Below are 12,187 nucleotides of genomic sequence, written 5' to 3'. Positions count from 1 at the left end.
CAAACTAAAGATTTCTTATATCATCCTTCCACCATTCCCACATTTTTTTTCCTAGAACACACCTGTTCCCAGTCCCACTTGAGAAGAGAATCATCACCATACATACTTTCAACAAAAAAAGGAAAAGAAGAAGGAGGAGGAGTTAAGGATTGTAAACAAAAGGCAGATGAAGAACATATATCACAGGAAAGAATCATGGAAAAAGTTCTCCATCCCTCAAAGACATTTCTTACACGATGTCTTATTAGAAGAGGAAAATCTTCAAGAGAAAGTATAAAGCTTTAATGAAGAGATAAGAAAACAGAAACAGATAAAAACCAAGCCGGTTTAACTCAGAAAAGAAATGAAGGAAAATCATTACAGAAAAGCAACAAGGTGCAGAGTAAACGTGACTGAATTCATAGATGGGGTAAGGAGCATGGTTTAAGCACACAAAATGACAGAGAAAAGAACAGATTCAACTGGCTCTCATGAGCCAGTGTCAGCAGGCTCCAGCATATCACAGAATACAAGCAAAACTGATGTGGAAGGATCGGCACGAAGACACAGCTTGGCAAAATTACTGAAAACCTTATGGACGTCCTGCAGAGAAAGCTAGTCATGAACAGAGGGAGGAATCTCATTGCCCTGGTTCTCCCAACAACAATACACTCTACCAAAGAGAAAGTGGAGCAACGTAACATTGTGAGGAAAAGAAATGCCAACCGAAGTATATGTTACCTAACTAAACTGAGCTTCAAGCTTCAGAAGGCAAGAATTCAAGGTTTGAGGCTTTCTGGAAATAACTATGAGAAACAATTTAGCTACCCAAGAGAATAATTAAAGAATGCAGAAAAGGAGAGGGTACAGTACAAAAAGACTTGTGGTGAGCACTGAACCAACTTAAATGCAGAGAAAAGATTATACAGCCCTAGAAATTAAGGCCATAGACAGACTACCAATGTTAAACCTTGACAATGTAAAAGAATAGTGTAACAATTCCAGGAGCCGGAGAAAAAGGAGCTGGTAAGTGTAACTGTGCTAGAAAGCATATGAAGCACAGCTGTGCTACCTTCACCCCGCAGAGCAAGGAGATAGCAGATATTGTCCAGAATTGAATCAAAATGAAGCTAATCTTCTAAACCGTAGCAAAAGCCAAAAACACTTGGGGTGAAGACAGAGAAACATTTATCTGAACTTCAACAACTTCTTCGTTTTCACTTTAGTTTCTTTTTCTTTTATTAGATTTGAGTAAAATCTTCACTTCAAATAGCATTATACAGTTTTGAAAAAAGTAACCATTGAGGGAAATTGGGTAGAGGATATATAAGGTTTCTGTGTACTATTTCTTACAAATGTATGTGAATTTATAACTATATCAATATAAATTTCAATAAAAAATAGTACTTATAAAAAATTCCATATTTGTAAAAAAAAAAACTTGCTATCTGTCTTGCTATACACACACAAACACACAGAAATAAATCCAGAATTGAGCTCATCAAACGTTTATGCCATTTTTTTTCCCTTGATTAGCTGTGATTTTCTAAAACTTCTTTATAGTTTTATGTATGGATTGGATTTTTAAATAATAAATAAGGATCACCTTTACAAATAAACTAATATTCATTATTCCTTCAAAAGAATAAAGAAGCAGAGACGATCAAGGCATGTTTCAAAGCTCAATGTGCTACTTATTATCAGAGAGAAGTGAAGGCCTGAAGCCGGCAAAGACAAAGTTAAAGTGGGAACACGTGAATAATTGTGTTAGCTCGATTGGTAATACCAGAGTGATAATGAGAGTCTGAGTCCCATAACAGGTGGCTTCAAACAGAAAGTACGATATTCTCTTGCAAGAGCCAGCATGGCCGTCTGAGTTGCGGAACCGTGCATGTCGGTTATAAGAGGTCTGGGGATAATGGCACGACCAAATCCATCAATCCAGAACTTCCACCAGCAAAACACCTTTAAAACACAGGATTCACCCCCAGCGTGTCAGCTGGATTATCCTGCTGAATGAGTAACTAACTTTCTAGACGCAACACAGAGATGAAAGTGCGAGATCTGCCAGTCCTGGTCCTGCACTAGCTCGCTGCACCTCCACAGCGTTCTCCTGAAAGAAGGCCCGTGCTCCACATCACGCGACTTCAGAGAGATGGTTTTAGGAACAAATGAGGTGTTAATGTAAATTTTATCATTTTTTTCTAAGTTCTCTTTTTGCTTCTGCCACTAACCCAGCAGGAGAACTATAAAAGAGAGGAACTATTAAAATAAAAGTTTTGTCTAGAAAAAACACTTTAAAACTCTTCTCTCAAGAAAAATCTTTCATGTTAATTGCTTATTTAATTATTTTCAGTTAAGTAATAGCTAAATGTGCTATTAACTGTGTCTATTGAATATATAAATTCAGGATCTAAACCCACGCTCTTCAACTCAATATATATTTATTGAGCACTTACCACAGGCAAAGTACTGGGCTCAGCACTGGAGATATAAAGACGATTAAGATTCACAAAATACAGACGTATATAACTATGCAAAGAGTGATGGTGATAGCTAACACTGTTCTAGGTACTGTGCACCATGCTTTTTCGATGTTATTTCATTTATCCTCACAACTTTCTGGGGTAGGTATCATTAGTGCTCTCATTTCATAAACAAGGTTTAATTGGGTCTAAGAGAGGTTCAGTAACTTACCCAGAATCACAAAACTAGTACATCGAAGGACGAGTACACGGAACGATACAAGTACACGGACTTGATTCTAGGTCCATCTGACTTTTCAATATGAACAAAGGGCCGTATGACCATAGAGGAAAGAAAATGTAAACACAGACTTGGGACTTTTGGGAAAGGCTTCTCAAAGGTGCTGACATTCGGAGACTGGTTTTGAAGTATGTTTTCAAGGAAAGAATGAAGAGGGGAAATGTCAAGGAGGGAACAGTGCATAAGCTGAAATGGAGAGGAAGGAAAATGCATGGAGGCTCAGCACACAGCAGGTGGCCTGGGGGCTATCGAGAGGGTACAGGAGGAGAGACGGACAAGTCGGTCATCATGGGCCCACTTACTGTCATCAGGGACACACGCTTGGAGCCACTGAGGACTTGCCATTTTAGACCTAAATGAAACTAAGGACTGAAAAATAAATACCAGAGAGCACACTAAAGAATAAGCTAAATAAAGTCTGGGAGTACGGTATAACTTTAAGTAGTAATTACCAGAGAAAATGGGACTAAGGCTTTTTTAAATTAATGCAGTTTGGTTGGCCTCTGCTGATAACTTGGTTACTAACAACAAAGGCAAATCCTTAAACTCATTGCAGAGATGAGGGACTCTTTCCAAAAGAAATGAAAAGATCATAATGTTGGTCATCAACTCTTGTCAAGTAGTCATTAAAGTCTAGTTTCTAAATGATTATATCCCAAACATTTCAAGGATGCTGTAAATTAGACTGCCATTTAAACTAGTTGTTTCCACACTCTATCCTCTTAATTAAAAAAAAAAGTCTGGGGAAACATGAACAATGATTTCTTGACCCTTGAATATACTACTCAGTGACGCAAACTCCAACTGCAAAGAAATTGTTTAAAATTTAAGTTTAAATGCCCATTATGAGTAAATTATACAAAGCAGCCAAAAAAGTCCAACAAGAACTCTTCATATCACCAGTTTTGTGAATACTAACTTCTACTACTAGTGAGGAATGCAGAAACTAGTAAAAGCGCTGGTCTGAAAATCATGGTATTTGAGTTACGGCCCAGGGCGGGCCATTAACTGGCTATTGAATTGTCAGGATTCAATTTCTCTGGCTTTAGTTTTCTGATCTCTAAGATAAGAAACCAAAAGAAAAGTTCCCTTCTAGCAATAACAGTCTATGATTGTATGATTATTCTTTGGAGAAAAAAAGAAGGCGGCACAGTACAGATGAACTGAACAATGGTGTTAAACAAATGGGTCTAGCCTCAACTCTTCTGCGTGACATAATGTGACATGACCCTCGACAAGCTTTTTTTCCCCTGTTCTTGTTTCCTCTAGTTATGTGGGTCAACACAGACAGCAGGTTGTATGAACTTGATGGTTCTTGACTCCAGTGTTTTTGTGTTTGTGTTTTTTTGTGTGTGTGTGAGGAAGATCAGCCCTGAGCTAACATCTGATGCCGATCTTCCTCTTTTTTCTGAGGAAGCTTGGCCCTGAGCTAACATCCGTGCCCATCTTCTTCCACTTTATATGGGACGCCGCCACAGCATGGCTCTCCAAGCGGTGCGTCGGTGCACGCCTGGGATCCGAACCAGCGAACCCCGGGCCGCAGCAGCGGAGCAGGTGCACTTAACTGCTTGCGCCACCGGGCCAGCCCCTCTTGACTCTGTTTTGAAACATTGCTGTTACTCCTAGGAATTACTTACAGCTTCTTAGTACATTTTAGCAACTGTCCCTTCCTGTTTATTAGAATCCTTTTATTCATTGCTACTTAGGAGCACAGATACTCAAAATGGTCTTCTCCAGGGAGTGCTCATTCAATCACTTATTCCTTATAAAATTCCTCCAAGACAAGAGCCCATGTTTGAAAGCCATTTAGCTCTTATTGGGGAGCTTTTCCAGAAGCGGAAGTAGTGAAGAAAGGCATAAGGAAATATTCTAGGTGGGGAAGTATAAGTCATCATTTTTTTTCTAAATTTCCTGGTCCTAGATGGGCCATAACTGTATTCTCCCAGCTTCATCTGTCTCTTTCTGAGTTCTCTGCCTTGGATAGACACTGCTACCAACTCGTGCCTTGATGAGACCTTTTCTCCTAGATTTCACATGGACAGTTCCTTTACCCCTTATTTTGGCCAAGATAAAGACTGGAATTTTTCAAAATAAAATTTACTTAGAATATAAGCACACACACACCAAATAATGAAAACATCCCACAAAAACATAGAAATAAATATACATCAATAGATTCCTCATCTCAAAATACCTAAATACTAGCCACTAACTGCCTTGATAATTAAAAATGATGTAGACCAACATCCCCCACCAATTTGGAAATATTGTATTGTCAAAAAAATACAATAGTTTAAAGTTAGGAAGAAATACTGGGAACAAGCAAAATGCATCCAAAATTATTGCTGTAGTCTGTCTTGGTGTATCCATAGTTTACCTTCTAGAACCCATGACAGGATGGTGCACAGTAGCACACAGGTGGCTGAGGGGTACTCTTGACTGGCAGCTGGCAAGAACAAAGGTCAAACCTCTCTGCCTGACTTTCAATGTTCTCTGTGGTCTGGTCTCTGCATATCTCTCCAATCCTATTTCTGAGTTTCCCTCTTACAACTTTGATTAAATGCTTCCTTTCTGTGAGCATATCTCCTTGCTTTCATGATTTCGTTCAAGCTGTTCTTTCCAGCAATCATGTTCATCTAGTGGCAACTCTATTTTCACCTGATTAAGTCCTGTTTATCTCTTGCAGTGCTGATTTAAAGGCTGCCTCCCAGATAAGCCCTCCTGTCCCGGCTAGTGGAAATTCTCGCTGTTTCTTCTGAACTCGCACAGGACAGTATTTGTATTTCTCTTATGAGACTGAAATTTCTTACTTTGTATAATGGTTATTTGCATGCTTGTCTTATCCCTTTTGCTAAAAAGTAAATCCCCAGCGCGCAAACTCTATAGCTGCTTCAGCTGTCAGATCCCTGCACAGCACCTTATTCAGAGCTTCACACAACGGCCTCAACACATATTGAGACAGCCTGGATGTTGTCCCAATCCATGATTGCTACAGCAGCAAAGACTATATGACAATTGATACTGAGTTGAGCAGGGGGGTAAGAAATTTAGCCTTGCTATTGATTAAAAATGGAAAGTAGGAGAGAAGAATACATCAAGATAATCCCTAGATTTCTGGTTGGCACAATGGGATGAGTGGTGGTGCCATTAATAAGAAAGGGAACAAGGAACTAATTTTGAGTGGAACAGTGTAGGTTCAATTTTGAACACGTTGTGTTTGAAGGGCCTTTGAAACATTCATGTGGAGATGGGAATCAAAAGGATGGATATTATAAGAGCAGCCAGGATAGCATTTAGAAGTCCCATGTATTAAAGGAAAAGAGTAAATGTTCCAAAGGGTGAATAATTCTCACCATGACACAGTCACAGCCATTAGAGAAAAATTCTCTCTCCCAGAAAATGGAAAGGAAAATGGAGTCATGCATTGTATTGCACTGAAAGAACCCTATTATTACTTCCCATTGATTTTTCTGCTTTCTCCTTTCATTTTCTTTGTAAAATCAAAATTCCATTCAAGTGAATTTATGTTACATAAAGTGTCACACGTAAAGAATCGACAACTTGAACCAGGCACTTTTAGCACTGAAAAGTTGGACAATTTTTTAGTTTATCTGTCATTTGTGAATCCTTTGAGATATGCCTCAAAGGTGCCTTACATCCTGGTTTGAAAACCGTATATGCTAGGACCAGTGGGGTGATTGCAACAGCGCCACAAATATAGCCAGTATTTTGGCCTAAGAAAAAACTATGATTGAGTTACTAAATTCTTATAATTATTCCTTTTTGCTTCTATAAAATTATATGCAAAACATAATTTATACATACCAAAGTTAACCACTCCTAGCACATCAAGGGTATCAAGTAAAATATTAAAGTTATTTTACTTTGTATATAAAACAAATTTTAAATAATAACGAATTTTAAATGAAATTTTAAATGATATAATAATATAACTACCACAAAAAGAAATTTTAATTTGGAATTTGTCATCATTCAAGTCAATATGGGGCTAGGTTTTTCCTTTATTTACGAGGAATGCAAATCATAGCTTAAATAATATTTTTAGGTAAATGTTCCAGATATATAAAAGAAAGAATTTTAGGAACCTGTTTGCACATTCATTGCTTCAGCAGCTCAAAATACCCTACCTCTGTTGGGGGGAAATTCCAAGATGGCTGCAAGGAAGGACTCTGACTCTCACATTGAAATTGGAGGTGAGGGAGACCAAGTGTTTCTCACTGTATCTTTTCACCTACAGCATGGGCCTGTGACCTGACCATGGGGAATCAGATGGTCCTGCACAGAACTTAGAATGTCGAGGGGGTGACACAAAGCTCAAGGTCAGTTTACAAATATTTTGAGTTTGTCGTGGCATTCAAGAAACTGGCGTTGCTGCAGGAAAAGTTGCGAGGTGGAGGGCGGGTATCAGCGGGGCCTCTGAGCAGGCAGTTCCTGACGAAGGATATTTGAGGCACCCTGCTTCCTCCGCTTCATGCCGAAGCCTTGCTCTCTGTCTTCCTCTCAATTCTCTGAGCCATCCAGTATTTTTCACTAAATTGCTTTTCTTCTTAAGTTGGCTTGTATTGTTTTTAGTCAAGAATGCTGAGGGGCCGGCTCCGTGGCTTGGCGGTTGGGTGCGCATGCTCCGCTGCTGCCGCCCGGGGTTCGGATCCCGGGCGCGCACTGACGCACCCTTCTCTGGCCATGCGGAGGCTGCGTCCCACATACAGCAACTAGAAGGATGTGCAACTATGACATACAACTATTTGTTGGGGTTTTGGGGAAAAAAAAAAAAAGGAGGAGGATTGGCAATAGATGTTAGCTCAGAGCCGGTCTTCCTCAGCAAAAAGAGGAGGATTAGCATGGATGTTAGCTCAGGGCTGATCTTCCTCACAAAAAAAAAAAAAAAAAGAATGCTGAATAGCATATTTCAATTACAAATGACTTTTATCTATTCGCATTAAATCAGATAATTGAACATTTTAAAATACTGGATTCAAGAATAAAATTTTTCTTTTAAAATATTTTTTAATTCAAATTTCTCACTGATTCAGTCTGCACACTAACATTGTCAATTTTAACTCCTGTGAAAAATGCGTGAAATGTGAAAATGGTTTGAGGACTATGTCATAGAGGCAGTTGCTGCATGCATATGTATCTTGATTCTTCAGAATAGCTGAGTAAGTTACAAGAGTGACTTGTGATATTCAGGCCTTGACTTAAAACAGAAAGTTCTTGTATCAATTGTATAGTACCTTCCAACACCAGCCCGCTCCTCATCATCAAGAAATTTAAAGTACTCAGTTTGTATTTTTTTTTTTTTTTTTTTTTTTTTTTTTTGTGAGGAGATCAGCCCTGTGCTAACATCCGCCAATCCTCCTCTTTTTTTGCTGAGGAAGACGGCCCTGGGCTAACATCTGTGCCCATCTTCCTCCACTTTATATGGGACGCCGCCACAGCATGGCTCGCCAAGCAGTGCGTCGGTGCGCGCCCGGGATCCGAACCAGCGAACCCCGGGCCGCCGCAGCGGAGCGCGCGCACTTAACCGCCTGCGCCACTGGGCCGGCCCCCCTCAGTTTGTATTTAATTTGTAGTAGGACACTCTTCTTTAAAAGTGAATTGTGATTTAAAAAAAAAAAAAAAGTTATCCTGCAAGCAAATACATCAACCCAATTCCAAAGGTTAATATCATGTACAAAAAAATGTCAGCTTTGAGTTAGCTATGTTGATTTAGTACAGTCAGATTTTGGACCAATTTTACCAGTGTTAGGCACTATGACAAATCAAACAAATTTGCATGATCTTGAAGAAGATGACTTTTGCTCAAAGTGTTGCCAGTAGCATACCAGAGCCTCTTTTCCTTTGCCTGAGTACGCGTCACACTTTGCGACTAGTATAAAAATGCTGAGAGCAGCAAAATCTTCCCTCCTCCTATGATTTGGGACTAAGATCTGTGGTCAAGAGGGTGCTGTGGGTTAATGATTCCAGCTCCACTCCCACCCCCTCCAAACATACACTCATCACTAAAAAGATAAAATATTTTAAAAAATACTTTAAAATAGGATGTAAAAGACAACGACATTCTCTAAAACAAGAAGAGCATTACAGTGGACGTCACAGACCAGGTACATGCCGGGTAAGAGGCATGGACTCTAGGCTGACTCGAAGTCCAGGACTGGAAAGAGGCAGAAGAGGCCTGGAGGGTAAAGGAACCAAAACCCCACTCCCAGTGAAGGCCTGACCCAGGCTTGTGGAGAGGACGGAGCTGAACGTGGGGAGGGGGTGTCTCCCGCCTGGAAGAGGAGACTGAAAAGATTCTACGCCTTCTTCCTTTCGTGAAGCCAAGTACCTGAGATGGCAGAATAGAGCAGAGACACGGGGTCTACTTCCTACTGGCTCGGGGGCTAGATCTGCAATGTCCTCAAAGTCACGATGGACAGAAAGGCTTTGGACTACAGGGCTCCTGAAGCCAGATTACAGAAAGGTAAAACCTCCAGAACAGGAGAAGAGAATGCAGAAAGAAAGAAAAAGCAAAACAGAAAACCTCCCATTCAAGGTGGGAGAGCAAACTGAAATTCTAAACCACAGAAGGAAACCAAATATTAAGGAAACAAATGAACTCAATAATCAGGACAATTCACCCTTGTTGAAATGCAAATCAAAAAATGACTTTTAAATAGTATGTTTAAGATAAAAGAGAAAAAGAAAAGAATTACATTCATGAAAAAAGAAAAAGAAATTAGCCAGATATGAATAGCCACATATATAAAGTCTGATATGAATAAAGAATAAATGGTTAAAAAAATAAAACAGTGAGAAATTCTAGAAATGAAAAATACAGATATTGATAGAGACATCAGCATGAAAAATCAGCATACAGAATAACTGTAGACTAGGCCTAGTCTAAGACAGAATTAGTGAATTGGAAAACAGCTCTAAAGAATTCATCCAGAATGTAGCAGAGATTGATAAATGGATGACAAATATGAAAGAGAAGTTATAAGGCATATTAGGTAAATTAGGACATTCCAATATTCATCTCTTAGGAGTAGAAAATAAACAGAATGACAGAGGCTCAATATTTAAAAGAACAATGACTGACAATTTTCCATAAGTGAATAAGACATGAGTTCTCATATTGAAAGCATATTCTGAATTCTTAACAGGACAAATAAGAGTAAATTTTATGGCTCAGAAACAGGAGTATTGAGCCTAACATAGTGCCCAATATATAGTAGTTGTCAATATATATATATTTTTTGATCACTGGAACTTAGAGCACAAGGCTTGGAATTTAAATATCGTATAGTTCAACCATTCTTATGATGCTTGAATGTTGGGAGACAGTTCTCCATGGGTCTCTCACATTTCTGCATGTGTTACATTAGCTTTTGTTCCAGACTATATTTCTAGGCAGCCAGCCCTGGCGGTCTAGTGGTTAGGATTCAGTGCTCTCACACCACAGCCCAGGTTCATGTCCAGGTAAAAGAACTATATCACCCATCTGTTACTGTCATACTGTGGTGACTGTGTGTTACTGTGATGGTGAAAGCTCTGCCACCAGTATTTCAAATACCAGAAGGGTCACCAGGGTGGACAGGTTTCAGCAAAGCTTTCAGACTAAGACAGACTAAGAAAAAGGGCCTGGCCACCCACTTCAGAAAAACTTGGCCATAAAAACTCTATGAACAGCAGCAGAGCATTGTCTGATATAGCACTAGAAGGTGGAGGATGGCACAAAAGATTGGCAGGGTTCTGCTCTGCTGTCCACAGTGTTGCTAAAAGTTGGAATCAACTCGACGGCACTAACAAAACAAAGCAAACAAACAAAAATTTCCAAGGACGTTTGTATAGCCAACAGTCTTGGAAGTTAAAGATAGTGTCTCCCTCCAGGACAAATGAAAGTTTTGGCTGCTGTCCAGGACAGTAAAGGTAATGTCTGCTCCAGGGCAAAGTTTGCTTTGCTCCAGGCAGGTTTGCTATCAGCCACTTTATTTATTTATTTATGTATTTATTTTTGAGGAAGATCAGCCCTGAGCTAACATCTGCCAATCTTCCTCTTTTTGCTGAGGAAGACCAGCCCTGGGCTAACATCCATGCCCATCTTCCTCCACTTTATATGGGACGCCACCAGAGCATGGCCCGACAAGCGGTGTGTCGGTGCACGCCTGGGATCCAAACCGGCGAACCCCGGGCCGCCACAGCGGAGTGTGCGCACCCAACTACTTGTGCCACCGGGCTGGCCCTTAGCAGCCACTTTAAAAGATCAGGGTTTTCCAGCTTCAGGGTTCCCAAACTGTGAGGCAAATCCACTGCGTATACAGCATACCCCTAGGCCATTCCACATCACCACTAGGACTGGTGGGGCAAGGAAAACCAACATGAACATAAAACTCATGCTGCTGGCTTAGCTATGAATACTAAAGTCCTTTGTCTCTGATCTAGGAGTTTCGTATCTTCTGCCAGCATTCATGAAACCGGCAGGTCAACTTATTAGCTTGCAAGTAGGGTAAAATCTCAGATCCTTCATAGTTCTTGACATTAAACACCCTACACAATGTTAGTACACCTCAACTTCTGTTTATTTTGTTTGTTTGCTTGTTGTTTGTCTGTTTGCTTTGGGAAGAATGGGGTTGTGGCAGACTACGGAACTATATTCACACAAAGATAAAAAGATGGGCATGTATGAGCCCATGACTGCTTCCTCACTATAAACTACATGCCTGCTTCCATCTTTTTGGCACTTTACTCCACTCACAACTTTAATTTTTCCTCATTACAGGTATATTAGTTCTGTCTCTCCAGCAAGGCTATAAACTCACATAGGCAAGGACTACTATCTTCTGAGATTGTCCACAATCATTAGGCCATTTACTCATATGAATAAACTTGGGCTTTGGGATTAGAATGTGAATTCTTGCTAAATCACTCATTACTATGCTGTCTTGCACAAGATAATTAGCCTCTGCAAACCTCACTTCTTCTCAGCTGTGAAAATGGGGTATCATAAAACATTTCCCTCAGAGTTGTTGTAAAATCACAGAGATAATATAAATAAAGTCCTAATATGGGGTCTGGCACATAGTAGGGCATTAAACAAACAGGAATTAAATATGTAAACCCACAACAGGAATTTGAATATAATTGCTTTTAAGTCATGTCCTATTTTCTACTCACTTCTCCTAACTTGCTAAATAGTCATATAATCCTGAGATGAAACTTGAGAATAGTAGAATTCTCAAGAATAAATTTAAATTACAAAAGACTACTCTTTGACCTAAGAGTGCCATCTATACGAATTTATCTCAAGGAAGCAATAAGAGATTCGTGTACAACTCTGTTCATTTCAGTGTTACCTATTAGAGTAAAAACAATTACTAACAATCTAAAGTCTAACAATAGGGGATTATTTAAATCAATCATTGAATAGTCATGCAAGGGA

At 39.6% G+C, this 12,187-nt stretch overlaps 1 protein-coding gene and 1 long non-coding RNA gene across 28 annotated transcripts in view; one reads left to right on the top strand and one right to left on the bottom strand.

Moving 5' to 3' along the window:
* The window catches only part of LOC131398820 (uncharacterized), a 263,140-nt gene that overhangs the window by 99,745 nt on the left and 151,208 nt on the right, over nt 1-12,187 (top strand). The gene's annotated exons all lie outside the window — the stretch shown is intronic.
* Nucleotides 1-12,187, bottom strand: part of MYO3A (myosin IIIA) — a 227,002-nt gene that overhangs the window by 151,789 nt on the left and 63,026 nt on the right. The window lies entirely within an intron of this gene.

This window comes from Diceros bicornis, chromosome 36, assembly GCF_020826845.1.
Source record: "Diceros bicornis minor isolate mBicDic1 chromosome 36, mDicBic1.mat.cur, whole genome shotgun sequence".
Taxonomy (NCBI): domain Eukaryota; kingdom Metazoa; phylum Chordata; class Mammalia; order Perissodactyla; family Rhinocerotidae; genus Diceros; species Diceros bicornis.
This window is presented reverse-complemented; position numbering and strand designations above follow the sequence as displayed.